The following is a 24,301-nucleotide window of genomic DNA, read 5'->3' on the forward strand; positions in this document are numbered from 1 at the left end:
ACGAATCTGTCTTAAGGACACAGTGTTAAACACTGGACTTGATCAGAAAAGTTATTCAAATAAATTAACCAAGTAAGTTGTTTAATTTTATTCTGTTTTTTATTATGTTTATTTAATCAGATTTTATTTTTGTTTTTGTAATAAAATAAAATCTGTGGTTTTATTTATTTATTTATTATTTCGAGTTTGATTTTTGTAATCAAACAAATTCTCTCATTTTTCCTTTATTTCTTTAAATTCTTATTATTGTTGTGTACACAATAAAATTAAATCTTTTAAATACAGTGAAGATTGTCCAACAACTGTTTGTAATAGTGTTTTATTGTGTAAGAAAGTGATTGAACACGGAATCTGTGCAATATGTTGGTGGTCGGGGTGTGGGTTATGTTATTCGCATGCAATGCATATGCATATGTTAAATCTAACCTCTGCTGGTGGATTTGGTCTCTCCTTACGGCTCTCTGACCTCAAATTAATAGCAATTGTTACATTAAATAACCTTTTAGCATGTTTTTTGTTTGTTGATGCATGCACTTACCCCCTTTTTTTTGGGTCCTTCTTTGGTTGGGAAATGTTTATGTATGTGCTTGTGGGGATAAATTTATTTAATTAATTAATTTTTTGTAATTCAAGGTTGTTATTGTTGATGGGAAGAAAGAAAATTGAAAGTATACAATGACAAATGTAAATGATAAATCTCAATATACATGTAAATAATATATAAAAATGGAAAAAATTTCATTTTTACCCCTATACTTTGCCTCGATGATCAATTACACCCCAAACTTCAAATGATTTCAATTTTATTTCCAAATTTTTTGAAATCGTATCAATTTTGCCGTCACATTTGAAATGCAACAAGTAAAAAAAATTGCATTCTGCCCTCAAATTTCAAAAGAAAGATGCAAACCCACCATCTCCTATCCAAACTCACCCTCTCCGACACACACTTTGGCAACTTACACTGCCACAACCACTGCGACCCTCACTTTATGGCGCCATTTTCTGACCCCCACAACATCATTGTCGCAAACCCATTCACCCTCCTCCTTCTTCTAGTCGAGGTTGGTTGCGGTGGCGGTGGCTAGGGAGGATTGCGCAAACCCACAAAAACAGGAGAAAAAAAAAAAAAAAAACCATTTCAAATACACATTTTTACATATGTCAATATGTATCCATTTCAAAACATCAAATCCCACAAAAAACAAAGAAAACACAATTCAAAACCTTAGTTGCACGAAGCGGGAGCGGGAGCGGGGAAGCGTGACCATATAAAGGAGTCGTAATTTGGGAGCGCTTATATATTATTTTTATTGAAATATTTTTAATTTATCTATATAAACATTTAAAAAAAATAATTTAATTAACATATATATGTTAGAAAAATTTTATTTTTATGTAATATTTAATTAATTAAATATAACATAAAAAATATTTTTAAAAATGAATAACAAATAAAAGTAGTGAAGTGATATTTTTTAGAACACTAGTCATTATCTTTGAATAAAATTTATTATATTTTATTTAATAAAACAACATTTATGTTTTATTTAAATATATTTTGTTTATTTTTTATCTTATATATTATTTTTATTGATAATATTTTTAATTTATATATATATTTTTAAATAATATATATAAATATATTGTGAGATATAATTTTTTTTTCTCCAATTAATATTTGAAATATATTATAACTATCATAACTTGTTATAAATTATATTTTATTTTGTGTTGTTAGATTTTACTTAGAATTAAAATCTATTTATTTTGTGGATATAAAAATTAACATTAACTTAATATATATATATATATATATATATATAACCATTACATTTATTTATATTTATAAAGGTAAAATAAATAAATAGAAAATATATGAGAATAATTATAAATACATTTAATATTTATATTATAATCAAGAAAGAGAGAAGAGAGACTCAGCAAAATCAAAAAAAAAATTAAAAAATAAAAAAAAAAACAAAAGAAAGAGAGAAGAGAGACGCAAACAGAGGCGAGAGAGGAGACAATGTTGTGAAACCCGGACCGGACCGGCCGGTCGAACCGGTTGGACCGGGAACCGGGCCTTCTTCCGGTCCGGTCAACCCCCTAGAACCGGACTAGGAGCAAAACCAGTCTAGAAATGAAAAACCGTCGGACCCGGCGGTCGAACCGGGATAACCGGTGACCCGGACCGGGTTTTGGCGGGGTAGACTGGTGATTTTTTTTTATTATTATTTTCTTGGGAGCTTTTTTGATAAATTCATTTTCTAAAAGTTTTATTCCATCCAACTCATATTCTTTTTTACTATTCCATTAGGTCCAATTTGAGATAAGAAGACCAAAATACCCTTTTCATTTACTTATGTTCCATTTAGTTCATATTATTTTCTTATGTTTCAATAAGTCCTATGGGTGACATAATTACCAAAATACCCTTAATGTGAATGTTCACACCGTCAATATAAATGTTTATATCGTCAATGTGTAGGGGCTCGGCTCATGTCGATCCTCGTGGGTGCCCGGAAAAAGTTGAGTCGGGCCGGGCCGGCCCACAAACCAAAAAATAGGCTCGACCCGGCCCATTGATAATATGAATATTCATATTGACAAGTCAACATTCACATTGATAGGAGTGTAAAATTGGCCTGTGGCCCGTGGGCGGCCCGAAACCAGCCCGTCGCCCGGGGCGGGCCCGTTCACAATATGAATATTCACATTGACATATTAACATTAACATTAACATTGACAAGAGTGTAAAATTGGCCCATGACCCGTGGGCAGCCCGAAGCCCGGGCCCGGGCCCGTGTCGGGGCAGGTCCGGCCCGGTCCGTTAACAATGTGAATATTCACATTGACATGTTAACATTCACATTGATAGGAGTGTAAAATTAGCCCACGGCCTGTGGCCGGCCCGAAACCAGCCTGCGGCTCGTGGGCTGCCCTGGGCGGGCCCGGCCCGACCCATTGATAATGCAAATATTCACATTAACATGTTAACATTCACATTGATAAGAGTATAAAATTAGCCTGCGCCCCGTGGCTGCCCGAAACTAGCCCACGGCCCGTGGGCGGCCCGGGGCGGGCCCGACCTGGCCTGTTGACAATGTGAATATTCACATTGACATATTAACATTCACATTGATAAGAGTGTAAAATTGACTCGCGTCCCATGGACGGCCCGGGGCAAGCCCGATCCGGCCCGTTGACAATGTGAATATTGACATTGACATATTAACATTCACATTAATAGGAGTGTAAAATTGGCCCGTGGCCCCTGGGCGGCCCGAAGCCCGCCCCCTGTCCAGCGCGGGCCCGGCCTAACTCGTTGACAATGTGAATATTCACATTGACATATTAACATTAACATTGATAAGAGTGGAAAATTAGCCCGTGACCCGTGGGCAGCCCGAAGCCCGGCCCCGGGCCGACGCGGGCCCGGCCCGTTGATAACGTGAATATTCACATTGACATGTTAACATTCATATTGATAAGAGTGTAACATTAGCCCGTGCCCCGTGATTGCCCGAAATACGCTCACGGCCCGTGGGCAGCCCGAGGCGGGCCCGTTCCGGCCTGTTGACAATTTGAATATTCACATTGACATATTAACATTCACATTGATAAGAGTGTAAAATTGATTCGCGTCCCATGGGCGGCCCGGGGTGGCCTGGGTTTGGATCCGGGCCTACCCCGGGCCGCGGGCGAGCTTCGGGCAGCGGACAAGTTTTACACTCCTATCAATGTTAATATTAACAAGTCAATGTGAATATTCACATTGCCACGAGTCGGGCCAAGCCCGCCTCGGGTTGCGATCGGGCTTCGGGCCGCCCACGGGCTGCGGGCCAATTTTACACTCCTATCAATGTGAATGTTAACATGTCAATGTGAATATTCACATTGCCAACGGGCCGGGCCCGCCCTGGCCCGAGGTCGGGCTTTGGGCTGCCCACGGGTCACGGGTCAATTGTACACTATTATCAATGTGAATGTTAACATGTGAATGTTAACATGTCAATGTGAATATTCACATTGTCAACAAGCCGAGCCGGGCCCGCCCCGGGCCGCCCACGGGCCGTAGACGGGTTTCGGGCAGCCACAGGACGCGGGCTAATTTTACACTCCTATCAATGTGCATGTTAACATGTCAATGTGAATATTCACATTGCCAACGGGTCGGGCCCGCCCTGGCCCGAGGTTGGGCTTTGGGCTGCCCACGGGTCACGGGTCACGGGCCAATTGTACACTATTATCAATGTGAATGTTAACATGTCAATGTGAATATTCACATTGTCAACAAGCCGAGCCAGGCCCGCCCCGGGCCGCCCACGGGCCGTAGACGGGTTTTGGGCAGCCACGGGACGCGGGCTAATTTTACACTCCTATCAATGTGCATGTTAACATGTCAATGTGAATATTCACATTGTCACGGGTTGGGCCAAGCCCGCCTCGGGCTGCGTTCGGGCTTCGGGCCGCCCACGGGCTGCGGGCCAATTTTACACTCTTATCAATGTGAATGTTAACATGTCAATGTGAATATTCACATTGTCAACGGGTCGGGCCGGGCCCGCCCCGGGCAGCGGGCGGGCTTTTGGCCGTCCATGGGCCGCGAGCCAATTTTATACTCTTATCAATGTGAATATTCATATTGTCAACGGGCCGGACCGGACCTGTCCCGGGCCGCCCATGGGCCGCGGGCGGGTTTTGCGCCGCCATGGGACGGGGGCCAATTTTACACTCCTATTAATGTGAATGTTAACATGTCAATGTGAATATTCACATTGTCAACGGGCCGGGCCGGGCCGAGTCGGGCTCGCCTTGGGCTGCTGTGTAGTTTTATACTCTTATCAATGTGAATGTTAACATGTCAATGTGATCATTCACATTGTCAACAGGCCGGGCCAGGCCCCCCCATGGGCCGTGGGCGGGTTTCGGGCAGGTACGAGGCGCGGGCTAATTTTACACTCCTATCAATGTGAATGTTAACATGTCAATGTGAATACTCACATTGTCAACGGGCCGGGCAGGGCCCGCCCCGGGCTACGGGCGGTCTTTTGGCCTCCTATGGGCCGCGGCCCAATTTTATACTCTTATCAATGTGAATGTTAACATGTTAATGTGAATATTCACATTGTCAACGGGCCGGACCGGGCCCGCCCCGGGCCGCTCATGGGCTGCGGGCGGGTTTCGCGCCGCCATGGAACGGGGGCCAATTTTACACTCCTATTAATGTGAATTTTAACATGTCAATGTGAATATTCACATTGTCAACGGGCCGGGCCCGCCCTGGCTCGCGGGCGGGTTTCGGGCCGCCCACGGGCCAATTTACATTCTTATAAATGTGAATTTTAAAATATAAATGTTCACATCATTAAATTGCTAATCGTTGAAAAAATATTTATAAGGGTATCAAAATTAAATATAAGGGCATAAGTGTCCAAGAAAATAGTGTAAATCAAGAAAATGGACTTTATGGAATAAAACTATACATACATGGGACTAAATGAGTTAAAAAATTCCTTCATAGACTTCTTGGGTTAAAACACTTCTAAATTGGACTTATCAATAAAAATCCTTATTTTCTTTCTTTCTCTTCTTTCTTTCTTATATATATATATATATATATATATATATTATAAATATATTTTAAAATTTTGACTAAAAATTGTTACTTCAATAGTCTCCTCTAACAAGGAAGAGTCTCATTGAAAGTTGGAGAAGATTATGAAAGTCTATTCCTATTTATAGGAAAAGATTTTTAAAAAAGAATCTACAAAATTCTATGTGAGATTCAATCAAATTATTTGAAACATATTGATTGGAGGGAGAGTTGAAAATTTCATTTCCCTCCAAAATTAAACTTAACATTCAATCAATTTGTTTGGAGGGAATGTTTAAAAAATTTAATTTCTTTAAAACAAGTGACTTTTTTTTATCAATTATGACTTTATTAAATATTATTAATAAATATTATACAACAATTTTTATTTTTATTTGAGTATTTATATATATTTTTATTTATTTATAATTTATAATTATATTTTTTAATTATATAATATTAATTATGACGTCATGGTTCAACCGTTTTGACCCGACGGTTGAACTGGTGACCCGTCCACCCGGTCCCTTTTTCGGTTTGCTCACCAGTCCGATTTTCAAAACATTGAGAGGAGAGGAAGAGAAGAGGAGGAGGCGATCGAGAGAGAAGAAAAGTAGATCGAGAGAGGAGACGAGATCGATCGACGGAGAGAGGAGACGAGATCGATCGATCTAGAGAAGACGAGTCATGAGATCGAGAGAAGAGGGACAAACAGATCGAGAGGAAGAGAAAAAGACAGATCCGCGACCAGATTCGCATTTCTCTAGCATCAAACTCGCGATTCTTCTACGAATCTGAGTCAGAAGCGCAGAATCACGCTTTTGAGGAAGAATCATGAGCAAGTTGAACGATTCCTACTACTATGTTCAAAACAATCACATAATACACATTCACAGTTCAAAACATCAAAAACCCACAAAAAATCAAAGAAAATCCATTTCAAAACAATCACAAAATACATGATTGGAAATGGGGCTTGGACAGATGTCTGCTCATATGCATGTGTCAGTTTGAGTATGCATCTATTTATGAGGATTTTCTTTTAGTGTTCTTTTAACATTTTACCATATGTCTGTTTATGGCTGGTATATTCTTATTCTTATTTCTTGAGCTAGCATCTGCTTATGGTTACATAGCTTTAGAATCAACATGTACTTATTGTCTGTTGTTTGGTATATATTTATTTCTCTCCCAGTGCTTTTCTTCTTGTGCGATATGGCTTTGGAGCTTCATTTGTTGCCCTTTTTGCTCAATTGGGTGGTGGAATATACACAAAAGCAGCTGATGTTGGAGTTGACCTTGTTGGTAAAGTAGAGCAGGGGATACCTGAAGATGATCCTCGCAATCCTGCTATCATTGCTGGTTTGGTATTTAATCAATTCTTTATTTATCTTCCTCGTATGCATACATAGAAAGTATTGCAGCTTGGAATGAATTCAGAGTATGAGGTTGGATTTTTACACATAAATTAGAATTTGGAGTAAATAAAATTGGTGGACCATGGTACTTGGTTGGCTACTATGGTTGCTGATCTAAACCATTATCAACAACGATGGTGGGTCAGAGCGTGGCACTGAAGAGTGGGTTTGCAACAATGGCGCCGAAGAGGGTGAGATTGGGTAGGAGATGGTGTGTTTGCATCTTTCTTTTGAAATTTGGGATAAAAATGTAATTTTTTTAACCTTTTCCGTTTCAAATGTGATGGCAAGGGCAAAATTGATACGATTTCAAAAACTTTAGAGGTAAAATTGAAATTATTCCAAGTCTAGGAGTATAATTGATTATTAAGACAAAGTATAAGAGTAAAAATGAAATTTCTCGTAAAAATATATAAAAAGTATATATAGAAATGTATCATGTTATAGTCAATTGAAAATTAAAATAAATAAAATATCTCCCACACAACCATATAATTGTGAGTTGACATAATTTACAAATTAAAAAGTTTCATAGTTTTTGAAATTATGGAAATTTCTCATTTTTTTGAATCTGAGCGTTTCTCAGTAAAAAAATTAGTTTTGCGCGAAACACAAATTTTGATAGATCTTGACGAGTTAGTGTCAAAAATATAAGTGGGCAAATTACCTGGAGCTTTCTTGAAGTTTGGAGAAAATACGATTAGCCTCCTAAATTTGAATTTTTTCTTAAAAGTTTGACATAATTTAATAAGGGTTAATTACAAGACTTTGTCAATTGTTAGTGAATATCATTTTACCCCTTTCATCTATGAATTTATACATATTGACCCACTTAAATATATCCATTTTGGAGGTGGCTAAAAAAGGATAAAGTGATATTCATTAATAATTGAGGGATTGTTGGTGTAATTCAACTTAATTAATTAATAACGCTTTTGTGTACCATGAAAATTATGACATTTTAAAAATTCGAATTAAAAATGTAATTTTTACACAAAACAATTGGGTTTTTAATTTTATATAATTTATAGTCAATATTAATATTGTTTGACAGATCTTGATAATTAAATTTTAAAAATATAAATTTTATTAAAAATGAACATGTCTGACAAAAGTTATCGCATTTTAAAATTTTAAACATAAAAAACAAAGCAATATAGCACGTGTTAGTGCATCGACATGCACGGCGTTTGCGTACATCTTTGGTTCATCACCGAGGGTAATTTGGTCTAAGATGGAAAATTAATTTAAAAGTGGGATCTTATGGTTGAAAACTTTAGAACATGACTTCTAGTAGCATGAGTCTTGCAAACGGTAAACATGGTTTTTTTCTAAAATATTTTATTCGGACTATAAACACATTTTTTAAAAGCATGTTTTTGAAGCCCGCTTTACCCTATCTGCTTAAAGTGAAAAAATTAGCCTAATTGAGGAATAAAGTAATTGAAATGCCCTAATCAAGTTTATCCGATTCTATTTTGTTTGAAATCGGATTTTGTTGGTTCGATTTAGTTGGATAATCGGATGTGGATTTAAATAAATGGATTAGATTATTCGGGCCAGATTCAGAAGAAACTCAATCTGTTGACACGCCTATTTATCTCTATTAATCTTTTTTTTAGATCTCTCTGCATATTCCCTTCCTATTTGAAATCCCTTCCCCCTCTGCATCTTGTTTATAATATTTCTTTTTCTTGTTGGTTGCTTGAAGATCAATGGATCCAGAAATAGATTTTCGGACTTATCTATCATCATTGCTGGATACATCTGATACATCTCATGATGTTGATAATGAGGCATTTAGTCTTTCTCAATTGTTTGGGTATGACGAAGAACTAAAACATATTCCTCTACCTGCATGGTCTGATACACTTGATGGTGATGATTATGATTATGATGATGACCGTGATATGACCGAAGAAGAATTCCGGGTCTATAAAGATCAAGTTTCGAAGAGCGACACAAATAGAAATTTACAATTACATCGCTATCCCTATGGCATTTACATCACTACTTCTTTTGCTTATGTTTTATTTATTTTTTATTTGTTCTTTCGTTGTTTTAGGGGTTTGATGTATCGAATATTCCTGGTGTCAATGAGTTCCATCAAATTCTTCCAATGGACATTAACCAAGACACTAAAAACTACGAATGGTATTCGCAGCTTGCAGTTGATGAATACAACCGTCGCATCAAGGTTTTTGTTTATGTTTTGCTGAAACAGTCATTTAATTGATTATTTTATTTTACTTCATACTTAGGTTATTCATGACAACATTTGTAGGACGCCAATAGAGAGTTGGAGTTTGTGAAGGTTTTGAAGGCAATGGCTCAGGGTGCCAATGCAATCAGATTTTATATGACCGTCAACTCGAAGGATCTTGCCGGTGGAGGCAATATTAAGACATATCAAGCTGTGGTGCTAATGGGGGTAGGTTGTGAGATGTCAATGTTATCTTTTAGGCTCAAAGCTCCTGAGGATGAACAAGGTAAGGCAGATGCATTTTCTTTTTTGCAATTTCCACCCTTAAATGCTGAGATGACGAATAACTGATTAGAAAGTGTAGATGCTTGGGAATTATAAATATGCGGGTGATTGTTGAATCTTTGTTTTTCTTTAGCACAATATTGACTGCTATTTCATTTATTTGTTTAGACGTTGGAAAGTTTAGTATTTGAAGCTCCATTTGTTTTGGCAAATTTTTTTTCTACATTTTATGACGTTTGATACGACAGAAAATCGAATTCAATAAAAATATTTTTGTGCTCAAAACAAGCTTATTTGGGCAAAAATATTTTTAGTCTTTTAGACTTGGAAAGTGTTTTTTGACCTTGTATCTTACCAACCCCACTATCATTGTCACTATCCCTACCAACCACTACTCTACCACCATGCTGCCAATTTAACAAAACTATTTTCGTGCTCAATGGAAAACAAGTTTATTTAGGCAAAAAAATGTTTTTAGTTTTTTAAATGTGAAAAACATTTTTTGAACTTGTATCTTACCAACCTTACTATCATTGTCACTATCCCTACCAACCACTACTCTACCACTATGCTACCAATTTAACAAAAATATTTTCGTGCTCAATAGAAAACAAGCTTATTTAGGCACAAAATGTTTTTAGTTTTTTAAATGTGAAAAACATTCTTTGAACTTGTATCTTACCAACCCCACTACCATTGTCATTACCCCTACCAACCACTACTCTACCACTATGCTACCATTGCCATTGTCTCGTTAGCAGCTCACTGGTTCTTCCTCACCTGCCACAAAAAGCTCGCATAGTTGCTCAATGCCTACGCAGATGGTGGCTCCTCCTTAATTGTTATCTTCAAGTAATCATCAGCTATCTTTCAAAACAAAACAAAATAAAATCAAAGGCGAACAGCAACCCAACTTCAAATGATTAAGTTGACTAAATCATTTGTCCATCTTTCCTTCTAATAGAAGAGTGGACTACAACACAGTCTCCGTAGTTATGAGTTACCTTTTGCTGGCCGATAAGAAACTCCACATTCCCATCAAAGATGTGCACCTATCTTATATCTTTACTAAACGATAATTTGTCTTGTAAAGTTCAAATCTCTGTCATTTGAAAACAATTTCAACCTTCAAGAGTTCATGTGACTAACAAGTTTTAACTCAATTCTCTAGTAAGTAGCCGCCGCCGCCGCTGTCATCACCTCATCACTACTACCATCGTTGCCATCAATGTGTTTGCACTCTCACTGCCATCGCTTCTGCCACCACCACACCAAACATTGTTACTACCATAACTACTAGCACATTATTTTTAGTATCGCAACCAAACAAACAAAATTTTTTTTTTACAGAATATTTTCCACAACCTTTTTCTCAGGAAAATATTTTTCTTAAAAACAAATGGAATATGAGTGAATGTCTATAGATATTTATCTGATTTTGAGTTTTATTTCTTCTGCTTTCAAGAAGGTTCAGGCAAGGCAATCGTAGGAAAGAATGGTTATGGGAAGATGACCTTTGCGATGCTTAGTATGTTTCATGACATGAAAGCTTGATTTGATTTATTGAACTGATAACAATGTTTTGGGTATGGCTTCTGTTCGGACTGGACCGTGTTGTTGGGTTCGTGGGGGCCCACCACGGGTCCCGTTTTGATAATCTGAATTGCCAATGTATAGAACTCGTCGAGTACTATATGCCTGTAAAAAATCACGTTGATCGGATATCGATAGTTATGTGATCAAAACAGTTTTTTGTCGGCCGTTAATTTATTTACCGTCCAATTTTTTTAATACGAAACTGATTTGATCACATAGTTATCGATATCCGATCAACGTGATTTTTTACAGGCATATAGTACTCGACGAGTTCTACACATTAACGGTTCAGATTATCAAAACGGGACCCGTGGTGGCCCCCCACGAACCCAACAACACGATCCAGTTCAATCCCGGACTGGATAGAAGCCGTACCCTAATGTTTTGTTTTATTTTATTTTATTTTGGGAGCTCAACTAATTTATATCATAGTTTGATTACTACTTGCTATACTGTTAGTTTAATGATGGACGATAATCAAATCAATTGTTGGTAATACATTTGAGGATACCTTTTACAAACATACTTGATGCATGTCGGAGCATGAGTGAAATCGATAGTCGATCGCATATCGTTCAGTCTATTAATAATTTTTTCATTCATTGTGCGGTCATATTTGGAAAATTAATTAATATTATTATTATTATTTTGTTAAAATAATTAAAGAATTAAAAAGAAAATGTTGGAGATCTCTAATTAAAGGAAAATGCTAGAGTCCCAAATACCTATCAAATGTTTTACAAAATCTCTCACATGGGTGTAGGATTTACACAAACCTACATGTTTGTAGATCCCACACCCATGTGGAAGGTTTGGTAAAACATTTGGTAGATTGTTTGGGGTCTCTAGCATTACTCTTAAAGGAAAGGAAAATGCTAAGGGTCCCAAATAAATTATCAAATATCTCACATGGATGTGAAGCCTACTTTAATGATGTGAAATGATAGGTGTCAACTTTTGATTAATCACATCTTTAATTATGTAGATTTTATTTTATCATCCCATCATTAATAAAGATATAATTAAGAATGATGAAATCTCTAATTATGTAGATTTTCTAATGTTTTTTCAAAAAAAAAATTTTAAATTTCTTGATTCAATATGATAAAATGAACTAAAAAAGCATAATTTTTCAAAAAACATCTAATAAGTAATCTTTTTAAATTTTTCAAAAAAAAAAAAAACTTTAGATTCCTCTCGACAAAATGGATCCAAAAAATAAATTTTTTTAACATAATTTATAAAAAAATCACTAAATTTTAAAAAAAAAAAGGATATTTTTTTTTTGGGGCTAAGGACGAGAGGTACGATTGCATAACGTTTACGTCCATTAATAATTTTTTCATTTATTGTGTGATCATATTTTGAAAGGTAGGTATTATTATTATTATTATTATTATTATTATTATTATTTTGTTAAAATAATTAAAGAATTAAAAAGAAAATGCTGGAGATCTCTAATTAAATCCTTATGATTGTACTTTAATGATGTGAAATAATAAGTGTCAACTTTTGACTGATCACATGTTTAATTATATAGATGTTATTTTATTATCACATCATTAATACAGATATAATTAAAAATTATGAAATTTCTAATTATATAGATTTTCTAATTTTTTTAAAAACAAATTAAATTTCTAGATTTAGTTTTTGATAAAACGAACTAAAGAAGCATAATTTTTTAAAAAACATCTAATAAGTAATCTTTTTAAATTTTTCAAAAAAAAAAAAATTTTAGATTCGTCACGACAAAACAGATCCAAAATATAAAATTCTTTTAACTTCATTTATAAAAAAAAATTACTAAAATTAAAAAAAAGGATTTTTTTGGGGGGCCAAGAATGAAAGGTATGATCACATAACGTTTACATCCGTTAATAATTTTTCCATTCATTGTGCGATCATATTTGGAAGGCTAATTATTATTATTATTATTATTATTATTATTACGTTAAAATAATTAAAGAACTAAAAAGAAAATGTTGGAGATCTCTAATTAAAGGAAAATGCTAGAGGCTCCAAACCAAATGTTTTATTAAATCTCTCATATGGGTGTGGAACCCACACAAATCTACATGTTTATTGGTCCCACACCCATGTGAGAGATTTATTAAAACATTTGATAGATTATTTGAGGTATCTAGCATTACCCTTAAAGGAAAGGAAAATGCTAGAGATCCAAATAAACTACCAAATGTTTTACAAAATCTCTCATATGAGTGTGAAACCTACTTTAATGATGTGAAACGATAAGTGTCAACTTTTGATTAATCACATTTTTAATTTTGTAGATTTTATTTTATCATGCCATCATTAATAAAGATATAATTAAACATGATGAAATCTCTAATTATGTAGATTTTCTAATGTTTTTTTAAAAAATTTAAATTTCTTGATTCAGTTTGACAAAACAAACAAAAAAAAGCATAATTTTTCAAAAAATATCTAATAAGTAGTCTTTTAAATTTTTCAAAAAAAAAAAAAAAACTTTAGATTCCTCCGGACAAAACGGATCAAAAAAAAAAAAACATAATTTATAAAAAAATAAATAAAAGTAAAAAAAAAAATTAAGAAAAAGGATTTTTTTTTTGGGCCAAGGACGAGAGGTACGATCATATAACGTTTACGTCTATTAATAATTTTTTCATTCATTGTGCGATCATATTTCGAAAGCTAGGTATTATTATTACTATTATTATTATTAGTATTATTATTATTATTTTGTTAAAATAATTAAAGAATGAAAAAGAAAATGTAGGAGATTTCTAGTTAAATCCTTAAGATTCTACTTTAATGATGTGAAATAATTGGTGTCAAATTTAGATAGATCACATGTTTAATTATGTAGATTTTATTTTATTATCACATTATTAATACAAATGTAATTAAAAATTATGAAATTCCTAATTATGTAGATTTTCTAAGGTTTTTTTTTTAAAAATTTAAATTTCTAGATTTAGTTTGATAAAACAAACTAAAGAAATTTTTTTTTTAAAAAAAAAAAACTTTAGATTCATTACGACAAAACGGATCCAAAATATAAAAATTTTTAACTTCATTTATAAAAAAAATTACTAAAATTAAAAAAAAAAATTAAAAAATAGGGATTTTTTTTGGGGCCAGGGATGAGAGGTACGATCGCATAACGTTTACGTCCATTAATAATCTTTTCACTCATTGTGCGATCATATTTGGAAAGTTAGTTATTATTATTATTATTATTATTATTATTTTGTTAAAATAATTAAAGAATTAAAACACTCATTGTGCGATCATATTTGAAAAGTTAGTTATTATTATTATTATTATTATTATTATTATTATTATTATTATTATTATTATTATTATTTTGTTAAAATAATTAAAGAATTAAAAAGAAAATGTTGGAGATCTCTAATTAAACGAAAATGCTAGATGTCCCAAATAACTACCAAATACTTTATCAAATCTCTCACATAGGCGTGAGACCCACACAAACCTACACGTTTGTAAGCCTCACACCTATGTGAGAAGTTTGGTAAAGAAATTTGATAGATTGTTTGGGGTTTCTAGCATTACTTTTAAAGGAAAAAAAAAATGCTAGAGGTCCCAAATAAACTACCAAATGTTTTATCAAATCTCTCACATGGGTGTGAGACCTACTTTAATGAAGTGAAATGATAGGTGTCAACTTTTGATTAATCACACCTTTAATTATGTGGATTTTATTTTATCATCCCATCATTAATAAAGATATAATTAAAAATAATGAAATCTCTAATTATGTAGATTTTCTAATGTTTTTTTTAAAAAATTTCAATTTCTTGATTCAGTTTGACAAAACGAACTAATAAAGCATAATTTTTCAAAAAACATCTAATAAGTAATCTTTTTAAATTTTGGCAAAAAAAAAACTTTAGATTCCTTTCGACAAAACGGATCCAAAAAATAAATTTTTTAAACATAATTTATAAAAAATAAATAAAAGTAAAAAATTTTTTTAAAAAAAGAGTTTTTTTGTTTTGAGCCAAAGACTACGATCGCATAACGTTTACGTCTATTAATAATTTTTTCATTCATTGGGCGATCATATTTCGAAAGCTAGGTATTATTATTATTATTATTATTATTATTTTTATTATTATTATCATGTTAAAATAATTAAAGAATTAAAAAGAAAATGTTGGAGAACTCTAATTAAATCCTTATGATTCTACTTTAATGATGTAAAATAATAGGTGTCAACTTTTGATTGATCACATGTTTAATTATGTAGATTTTATTTTATTATCACATCAATAATACAGATATAATTAAAAATAATGAAATTTCTAATTATGTAGATTTTCTAATGTTTTTTTTAAAAAAATTTAAATTTCTAGATTCAGTTCAATAAAACGAACTAAAGAAGCATAATTTTTTAAAAAAACATATAATAAGTATTCTTTTTAAATTTTTCAAAAAAAAAAAAAACATTAGATTTGTCAGAACAAAACGGATCCAAAATATAAATTTTTTTAACTTTATTTATAAAAAAATTACCAAAATTAAAAAAAATAAATTAAAAATTAGGGATTTTTTTTTGGGGGCAAAGGATGAGAGGTATGATCGCATAACATTTACGTCCATTTATAATTTTTTCACTCATTGTGTGATAATATTTGGAAAGCTAGTTATTATTATTATTATTATTTTGTTAAAATAATTGAAGAATGAAAAAGAAAATGTTGGAGATCTCTAATTAATGGAAAATGCTAGAGGCTCCAATTAATTACCAAATGTTTTACTAAATCTCTCAAATGGGTGTGGGACCTACACGAACCTACATGTTTGTAGGCCCCATACTCATATGAGAGGTTTGGTAAAACATTTGGTAGATTGTTTGGAGTCCCTAACATTACTCTTAAAGGAAAGGAAAATGCTAGAAGCCCAAAATAAACTACTAAATGTTTTACCAAATCTCTCCAATAGGTGTGGGACGTACTTTAATGTACTTTAATGATGTGAAATGATAGGTGTCAATTTTTGATTAATCACATCTTTAATTATGTAGATTTTATTTTATCATCCCATCATTAATAAACATATAATTAAAAATGATGAAATCTCTAATTATGTAGATTTTCTAAATTTTTTTTTTAAAAAACAATTTCAATTTCTTGACTCAGTTTCATAAAACGAACTAAAGAAGCATAATTTTTTAAAAAACATCTAATAAGTAATCTTTTTAAATTTTTCAAAAAAAAAAAAAAAAACCTTTAGATTCGTCACGATAAAACGGATCCAAAATATAAAAATTTTTAACTTCATTTATAAAACAATTACTAAAAGTAAAAAAAAAAAAAAGGGATTTTTTTTGGGGGCCAAGGATGAGAGGGCCAAGGATGAGAGGTGTGATCGCATAACCTTTACATCCATTAATAATTTTTTCATTCATTATGTGATCATATTTGGAAAGCTAGTTATTATTATTATTATTTTGTTAAAATAATTATAGAATTAAAAAGAAAATAATGGAGATCTCTAATTAAAGGAAAATGCTAGAGGCTCTAAATAACTGCCAAATGTTTTATCAAATTTTTTACATGGGTGTAGGACCCATACAAACCTACATATTTGTAGGTTCCACACCGATGCGAGAGGTTTGATAAAATATTTGATAAATTGTTTGGGGTCTCTAGCATCACTTTTTAAAGGAAAGGAAAATGCTAGAAGCCCCAAATAAACTACTAAATGTTTTACCAAACCTCTCACATGGATGTGAGACCTACTTTAATGTTGTGAAATGATAGGTGTCAACTTTTAATTAATCACATATTTAATTATGTAGATTTTATTTTATCATCCCATCATTAATAAAGATATAATTAAAAATGATGAGATTCTATAATTATGTAGATTTTCTAATTTTTTTTTAAAAAAATTTAAATTTCTTGATTCAGTTTGATAAAAAGAACTAAAAAAACATAATTTTTCAAAAAACATCTATTAAGTAATCTTTGTAATGCAAAATTAATTCTCATTAATACGAAATTAATTATTAAATGTTATGCCAAATCTAATAAGTAATCTTTTAATGTGAAATTTATTTTCATAATTCGACATTAATTATTAAATCTTATGCCAAATCGAATTCTTCTCCCGTGCCATTCATATTTTTAATAATTATGAGAATTAATTATTAGATTTGGCATAAGATTTATTAATTATGAGAATTAAATTCGTATAATTAATTTACTTATTAGAATTAATTAATTTCGTATAACATTTACTTATTAGATTTGGCATAACATTTAATAATTATTTTTGTACTAATGAGAATTAATTTCGCATTAAAAAGATTACATAATAGATGTTTTTTGAAAAATTATGCTTTTTTAGTTCATTTTATCAAACTGAATCAAGAAATTTAAATTTTTTTAAAATAACATTAGAAAATATACATAATCATAGAATTTCATCATTTTTAATTATATCTTTATTAATGATGGGATGATAAAATAAAATTTACATAATTAAAGATGTGATTAATCAAAAGTTAACACCTATCATTTCACATCATTAAAGTAGGTTCCACACCCATTGAAGAGATTTGGTAAAACATTTGGTAGTTTATTTGGGGTCTCTAGTATTTTTCTTTCCTTTAAAAGTAATGTTAGAGATCTAAAACAATCTACCAAATGTTTTATCAAACCTCTCACATGGTGTGGCACATACAAACATATAGGTTTGTGTGGGTTCCACACCCATATGAGAGATTTGGTAAAACATTTGGTAGTTATTTGGGGCCTCTAGCATTTTCTTTTAATTAGAGATCTCCAACATTTTCTTTTTAATTCTTTAATTATTTTAACAAAATAGTAATAATAATAATAACTAGCTTTCCAAATATGATCGCACAATGAATGAAAAAATTATTAATTGACGTAAACGTTATGCGATCGTACCTCTCATTAATGCGAAATTAATTCGTAAATGTTATGCCAAATCGAAGTCTTCTCCATGTGCCTTTCATTGTCTCTCTCTCTCTCTAGAATAGTATATATATACACATAAATTGTTCGATCTCTTCTCATCACTAACATAAATTGTTTTGTTTTGTTTTTTTTTTGTTTTTGTTTTTGTTTTTTGTTTTTTTTTGTTTTTTTTTTTTGTGAATCCTTGTGACTCAATTAGAGTGATATATTTTGACTTTGACTTTTAAATTTGTTTTTTCCTTCAAATTTCAGGTGTATAAAAGTGGCAATTGTCCATGATATTGCAAAAGATAATATCTTTGTATTTAAATTTTTTTATTGGATTTTTCATTACGCATTCTTTTGCTGTGATGAGTATATTGAAGAAAAACAGTGATAATGAGAATTTTGAATAAATTGTAATATGATAATTAATTGGGCAAAACTTTTTGTCATGAGCCTACCTGTAATGGGATTCCAAATTAGATGTAATTATTTATTTTCATTTGTTTTCATGTATTATCTAAATTGTTAAATTCTTCATGTTCAATTGGAAAAGGAAAAGAAAGAAGAGTTATATTTAGCAATTCATATTCATTAAGCAACAACAGGTGAACTCACAAGTTATGATATACACTAATCAAGAGACTTGGGAACTAAATTGAAAGGTGCTTGATCATATGTTTAATTCCTATAAATTCATTGTTATTGGTTTATTTGTTTTTCAAAGGTATTTTGATATGATTGTTTTTTTTAATTGATTTTTTAAAGTGAATTTTTGTTGCAGGTGACTAATCTACCTTACAAATGTTGGGATTGTGTTGTTTTTTTATGCGTGTTGATGGTTGGCTCTTTCATTCTAAATTGGATGATTAATTTTTCTTCTTTTTTATTTTTTATTTTTTTAAAGTTAGGATGGTTACTCTTTTGTACCAAAATGTTCACTCAGTTATAATACTAATTTAGACATTCTTTTATTGAAGGTTGCCTCATTTTAATTCACTGTACATGTGTTATCTTGGCGTAAATATCTTTGTTTATGTTGTACACAACATTTTTATATTATAAATTTGCTATTTAAACTTTAATTATGAAGTTTGCCAAAACTGTAATTTGCTATTTCGACTTATGTGTAAAGTTTTATATTGCAATAAAATTGTTGTCATTTTAAATTAATTTATTACAGTTGATTTCTGTAGCAGTGAAATTGTTACCATTTTGAATTAATTTATTTTAATTAATTTTTGTAAAGTATGTGATACCAACATTATTTATACCGTGCCTTCAGGCATGGGCATCCACTAGTATATATATATACACACACTCATACACATACAGTGTACCTAGACCAACTGTGATTTGCTAAATTGTTGTTTGAAGAGTGAAAATTGATATGGCAAGCGCTCAGTGCTGCAAGAAAGCGCTCAGTGCTGCAAGAATGCTCTGACCCTCCTCAGCTCAAGCTGTGGAGCAGTGCTTGTGGAGGACTTTGGATGCCTCAAAACCTACATTTTTGGTTCCCCTGATTCCAAGCTTGGGATCCTTCTTGTCTTTGATGTTTTTGGTACTTTCCCTATTGCAATTTCTGTGTTTTTTTTTCCATATTTGATTTGACTACTTGTTCATCTGGTCTGCAATTGAGTCTTTTTCGTTAATTTCATTGCAATCGGTATTGGTTCATAGATTTATGATACATACCTCATGTTTGTCTGTATATAACTGTGGTTTTTTAAGTCCCAACCCACCCCAAACCAACTTGCCAAACGACAGTTTAGACTGTTTGGATCATTAAATAGGTAGGAGGAGTAAGAGGAAATCCATGATCCAAACGCAGCAATACGCTTCGTTTTGGTTGTTGTGAATTTGAAATCACTATGCCAAAACAGGGCATTAACGGCGGTTTTTTTAACGGCGGTAATGGAAACCGCCGTTAAAGGTACTATTAACGGCAGTAATGAAAACCGCCATTAATACCGCCGTTAATTTATCATTAACGGCGGTTTCGTTACCGCCGTTAAAAAACCGCCACTAAAGTGTCTTTAACGACGGTAATGAAACCCTCTATAACGGAGGTAACAAAACCGCCGCTAATGCCCGCCTTTAACGGCGGTAAAAAAACCGCTGCTAATGCCCAATCATTACCGCCGTTAATGACAGCGGTCTTTGCCGGCGGAGCTCCGGCGAAACTTCAACGTGCTCCGGTGAAACTACGGCGAGCTCCGACGAAACCATCTACAATAAAGTAAAAGTAATGTTTAAATATTTATTTAGGGAATATATTTCATGAAGAGTGGCTATGGCAGAATAGTTGGTGTGGGTGGATGAGAGGTCTTGGGTTCAAAACTTGGGGAGTGCAAGAAGAAAGAATTACTTTTTGAAAAAATCTGAACCTATTTACGGCGGTAAAAAACCGCCGTTTTTGGTCCTATATTACCACCGTTTTTGGTCGACTTTTAACGACGGTAATTTACCTTTTTACGACAGTTGTACTTTTTCCGACACACGCATAAACGGCGGTAACGAAACTGCCGTTAATACCACCGTTAAAGGTTTTAACGGCGGTAAAAAACCACTGCTAAAGCCCAATTTTGGCGTAGTGAATTAAGGTATTTGAGGTTGAATGAATTGAAAAATAATGGAAGAAGATAAGCTATATATATATGAAAAATGATTCAACCACATAATTTTTCTCCCCAAGCTCTCCAAATGACGTGACAAGCAAAATTTAAAAAATTGATCTATGTTCAATTCTTTCAAATGAACCTGCAGTAGGAATTGTTCCATACAAGTTGTTGCTTGAGACATCTCTGCAAAATCATTCAGATGTTCTTGTCACCAATGACTCACAATGAATATAGTACTGATAATTTGAACACTGGGTTCTTCACTTACTCAACTTTCAAGCTGGAAATACCAGTGAGCTCCCTTGGGATTTTCCCAGTTAACTGATTATCATTAAGACGCCTGCCAAGTAAAAATGAGGAATTAGGACATGGGTTCACAGATACATATGGCAGTGCATGCAAACACGATGGCATCAAACTGTTTGTGTTTGTGTTTGTGTGTATGTGTGAGAGAGAGAGTCTTTAATTTTAAAAGACAATATATCAAGTGCCAAACAAAATGGGAACTCCAGAAACATCATAGATTAAACAAGTGATTACCAAATTACACCACGCTTTTTCTATATAATTGAGAATACTTGTTCTTGGATCGCAAAATGAATCAACTAACCATCCTAGGATTCAAGAAGGATAATGAGGGATTGAGATCAAATAATCCCAACAAAAACCCAAGGAGATGCCCTGAAGAACATGCTGATTGGCCAGTCTAATCAAGGATAAATAGTTAACAAGATGATAAGGTCATACTCACAAGAACACTAGAGATTCCAACTTCCCCAATGAAGGAGGAATGATCCCTGAGATGTTGTTGTTGTACAAATCCAAGCTGATTAGGCTCTTCAAGTTACCTAGCTCAACAGGGATTGTACCTTGAATGTTATTTTTGTAAAGCTCCCTGCATCACAACAGCAAGTTTCCGATAGGTTTTAGTACATGCATTAACTCACAAAGAACTATTAAGGGCACTGTTACCAATTACCGATTAAATAGGAAACTGCTCACCTAAAGCTACGACATAAACAACAGACAATTAAATATATGTATACAAATGTACATACTTGTGTTTATATACGTATAAATATGTAACTTAAATAATTAAATTATGGGTAAATTACATTGACACTCCTTGAGGTTTGGTCCAATTACTATCCACCTCCTGACGTTTTGAAAATTATATTCCCACCTTTGTGGTTATAACGTTGCATTTTATTTTTCAAGTCAATAAATTTCTTTTATTTTTAATCTTCAATCAATGATGGCATTTTTTTTTTTTAATATGAATTCTAAGCTATTGTTTGATAATTTACTGATTTCTTACTTTGAAAACATAAAAATTAATCTTCAATCAAATTATTTTTTTATTTTATTTTTGTTATATATTAATCGTCTCTCCACCTTAATTTTGTATTTTGTTCGTACCATATTCGTATCTTAAAAATTTTAGCCACTATTCAAGCAAACACACATCTTTCATTAGCCCAATTCTTGAACCCTTTACAAAGCCTAATCCCTGAACGCTGTACCTGATGGGCCGTTTAATTCACCCAATCCAGTTCAATATTTTTAGAGTTTTAAATGTGTTTGGCCCATAAAATAAAAAACACAGTCCAGTTTGAAATCTTTAGGTGTCGTTTGGTAACACTTATGTTTTCAGTTTTCTATTTATATTTACAAAAATTTTAAAAAATCAAATAAAAACTTGTTTGGTAAAATTTTTGATTTATAAATCAGTGGTGTCAGTTTATAAATTTGGCCAAAAAATGAAAATACAAAAAATGTGTTTCCATTTTGAGTTTTCAGTTTTTTTTTTTTTTACCACCCAACACTAGCCACCATCCGCCACCATTTTCCATCACCGTCTTCTGCCACCACCACCCACCACCCACCACCAGCTACCACCCACCTGCCACCCACTCGCCACCACCACCGACTCCTCGCCGCCACCACCACCACCACCCACCATCCACCTGCCATCCACCCGCTACCACCCACCACCTGCCACTACCATCCACCGCCCGCCACCACCACCCGCCACCTACTTGCCACCACCACTTACCACCCACCCGCCACCACCATCCACCACCTGCCACCACCAGCCACTTGTCACCCACCCACCACCCACCACCACCACCACCATCACCATCACCTGCCACCCACCTGCCACCACTACCACCACTACCACCACCCACTCGCTACCACCGACCACCCGCCACCGTCACCCACCCACCCAACACCACCACCACCACCACCTGCCACCACCACCACCACCACCACCACCACCATCACCCACTTGCTACCACCCACCACCTACCACCCGCCACCGTCACCCACCCACCACCCACCTGCCACTACCCGCCACCACCACCACCACCCACTCGCTACCACCCGCCAACGTCACCCACCCGCCACCACCCACCACCACCCGCCATTCGCCATCCACCTGCCACCACCACCCATCAACCGCCACCACCACCCACTCGCTACCACCCACCACCGTTATCCACCCACCCATCACCACCACCCACCACCACCTGCCATCCACCATCCGCCATCCACCTGCCACCGCCACCCACCAACCGCCACCACCCACCACCACCACTACCAACCACCATCCGCCATCCACCTGCCACCACCCCCCACCAATCGCCACCACCACCCACTCGCTACAACCCACCAACCGCAACCACCCACCACCACCCGTCATCCGCTATCCACCTGCCACCACCACCCACCAACCGCCACCACCACCCACTCGCTACCACCCACCACCCGCCACCGTCACCCATCCACCCATCACTACCACTCGCCACCTACCCGCCACCACCACTCGCCATCTGCCACCCACCTGCCACCGCCACTACCACCACCACCACCACCACCCACTCGCTATCACCCGCCACCGTCACCCACCCACCCACCACCACCACCCGCCTGCCACCAGCTACCCACCACCCACCGTCACCACTTTCTACCACCGCCTTCCGCCGCCACTTGCCACCACTTACCATTTCTTACTCTGTTTTATATTTTTAAATTTTTTTAAACATTTTGTCAATTACCAAACACGTTTGTAGTTTATGTTTTTCTAAAAATAAACAAAAAATAAACAAAAACCAGTTTATAAATTTTTTGTAAATATAAACTGAAAATGTAAACGTTACCAAACACACCCTTACTGTTTGGGTAAATTACGAACACACCTCCTAAAGTTTACTTAAATTATAAATTACCATTTTGATTCTAAAAATTACATTATGCCCCTTAAGATTTCTAATTTCATAACAAATAAGTCATTTTATTAATAAACCATCAAGTTGATTAACAGTTTTTAATAATGTTAAAATTTTATTTCAATTAATAATTTAGATAATTTTATTATTGTATAGGAGAACAATTAGAAATTTCACTTTTTTAATTAATCCTGTTAAATTAGAAAATCTGACAGAGAAGTATTTGTAATTTTACAAACCACAGGAACAATTCGTATTTTAAGCAAATCTCAATGTGTGTTTGTAATTTGCCCGAATTGTTTTAAAAAAGTATATGGCCCATAAAATCAAGATGAATTGAGTTTTTTAGTCCATTGGAACGACGATCTCTATAACATCTCTGTCTAGCCCAGTCAGCCATTTAATTTT

At 34.0% G+C, this 24,301-nt stretch overlaps 1 long non-coding RNA gene across 1 annotated transcript; it reads right to left on the reverse strand.

Annotated features, from left to right (window-relative positions):
- Positions 1–1,139: 1,139 nt before the first annotated feature.
- Positions 1,140–6,874, reverse strand: LOC145806712 (uncharacterized). The gene is made up of 2 exons (XR_014350175.1): positions 6,473–6,874; positions 1,140–1,227 (listed from the first exon to the last, which is right to left on the reverse strand). It is a non-coding gene; the product is annotated as an uncharacterized LOC145806712 (long non-coding RNA).
- Positions 6,875–24,301: the final 17,427 nt, after the last annotated feature.

The sequence above is a fragment of the Camellia sinensis genome, chromosome 14 (assembly GCF_055761805.1).
Source record: "Camellia sinensis isolate YWXY chromosome 14, ASM5576180v1, whole genome shotgun sequence".
In the NCBI taxonomy this organism is placed as follows: Eukaryota; Viridiplantae; Streptophyta; class Magnoliopsida; order Ericales; family Theaceae; genus Camellia; species Camellia sinensis.